Source organism: Arachis ipaensis, chromosome B4, assembly GCF_059453495.1.
Source record: "Arachis ipaensis isolate K30076 ecotype BB chromosome B4, ASM5945349v1, whole genome shotgun sequence".
Lineage (NCBI taxonomy): Eukaryota > Viridiplantae > Streptophyta > Magnoliopsida > Fabales > Fabaceae > Arachis > Arachis ipaensis.
The window spans coordinates 77,710,701-77,712,916 of NC_142439.1; the positions used below are offsets into that span (position 1 = coordinate 77,710,701).

General features: G+C 41.5%; 1 non-coding gene across 1 annotated transcript; it reads right to left on the reverse strand.

Annotated features, from left to right (window-relative positions):
* Positions 1-1,626: 1,626 nt before the first annotated feature.
* On the reverse strand, positions 1,627-1,733 carry LOC148568029 (small nucleolar RNA R71). The gene has a single exon (XR_015882273.1). It is a non-coding gene; the product is annotated as a small nucleolar RNA R71 (small nucleolar RNA).
* Positions 1,734-2,216: the final 483 nt, after the last annotated feature.

Here is a 2,216-nt window from a genome sequence, read left to right on the forward strand (position 1 = left end):
TCTCTTGATTTTACTAGAAAGCTTTCAATCTTCATCCAATTGGGTAGTTATCTTGGAAAAGAAGCTATTCATACTTGGATCTCTTCTGAACCTTGGAAGAAGAATGAAGAGATCATGCTAGAAATGCTTTCTCATGTTGGACCAAATTGAGTTTGGTTGGGTACGGTGACTATAATCCTACCAACACTTGATTTGGGAATGCATGTGGTATAATCAGTGACCATACTTCATCTCTTCTCATGAGCAATTGACCAAGGAATTGGCTATTGATCAAGATTTGAGAGATTGAATTACCAAGGAATTGGAATTCGATCACTTAAGATTGCCAAGGAGATCAATGAATGCATTGATTGAGGAAGAGATGAAAATGAACTTGATCCGGAGAATGCAACATCTCCTAAGCCCAATTAATCCCCATTTCTGATCTTACCCATTCTCTTTAATTTCTGCAATTTACTTTTATGAGCATCTTCCCCATTCCCATTTACAATTCTGCAATTTACTTTTCGTTATTTACTTTCAGCTCTTTACTTCAGCATTTACATTTTCTGCTATTTACTTTCCAGCCATTTAATTTCTTGCAACTCTCAAACCAAATTCTGCTTCGCTCAACTAGAACATTCCTCTAATTAAAGTTGCTTGACCAATCAATCCCTGTGGGATTCGACCTCACTCTATTGTGAGTTTTTACTTGACGACAATTCGGTATACTTGCCGAAGGAAAATTGTTGAGAGACAAGTTTCCGTGCTATCAAGTTTATGGCGCCGTTGCCGGGGATTGATTTTGTATCGACAATGATTAAATTAGAGGATAACTAGATTGAGCATTTTTCTTTTGTTTGATTTAAATTTCTGTTTGAGTTAATTACTTTCAGTTTTAGTTATTTTCCTCCCTTCCCCCTACTCCTTTTTCTTAGTTATTTACTATTCAGTTCACTAACCCACTAACTGTTTGATATATTGCATCACTCACGCTAACAGTAATTTTAACAAGAGTACTTTCTGCAAATATTTCCTTGCTTGTGCCTTGTTGGTTGTATGATAGGGAGAAGAAGCGGGGCTTCAACTTCCTTTGATTCTGAACCTGGGAGGACCTTCCTTAGATTAAGGAGGGAAGCAAGAGGAAAGAGAGTAGTTGGTACTGAGGAAGAGGAGGAGTACTTTGAACCAGACATGGATGAGAACATGGAGAACCAGCATGAAGAAGAGGCTCACAACCATGGCAGAGAAGGTCTAGCAAATCATGCTGGGCAAGAGAGAAGAGTTCTAGGCTCTTACATCAACCCAAACCCAGGAAACTGTGGGAGTAGCATCCAAAGGCCAACCATACATGCCAACAACTTTGAACTAAAGCCACAGCTCATCACCCTTGTTCAGAACAACTGTTCATTCGGAGGAGGCGTCCAAGAAGACCCCAATCAACATCTAACCACCTTCCTGAGGATATGCGATACTGTGAAGTCCAATGGTGTTTATCCTAACACCTATAGACTACTTCTGTTTCCTTTCTCACTTAAGGACAAGGCATCTAAATGACTGGAATCCTTCCCAAAGGAGAGTTTAGCAACCTGGGAAGATGTGGTGAATAAATTCCTGGCAAGATTCTATCCTCCTCAACAGATCAACATGCTGAGAGCTGAGGTGCAAACATTCAGGCAGCAGGATGGTGAGACTCTATATGAAGCATGGGAGAGGTTCAAGGACCTGACAAGAAGGTGCCCACCAGATATATTCAATGAATGGGTGCAGCTACATATTTTCTATGAAGGCCTTTCTTATGAATCAAAGAAGGCAGTAGACCATTCATCTGGGGGATCTCTGAACAAGAAGAAGACCATTGAGGAGGCCATAGATGTCATTGAAACTGTAGCAGAGAATGACTATTTCTATGCTTCTGAAAGAGGCAACACTAGAGGAGTGATGGAACTAAACAATGTGGATGCACTGCTGGCCCAAAACAAGCTTATTACCAAGCAGCTGGCTGACCTCACCAAGAAGATGGAGAGGAACCACGTGGCAGCAATCACCACCTCATCAGCAACCCAAGAGGGAGTGAATGCTGAGGCAGAGGAGGAGCAAGAACAAGCCAACTACATTGGAAACTCACCCAGGCAGACCCATGATCCTTACTCCAAAACGTACAACCCTGGTTGGAGGAATCACCCAAACTTTGGGTGGGGAAATCAACAAGATTAAAGCCAAGATCAGAGACATCA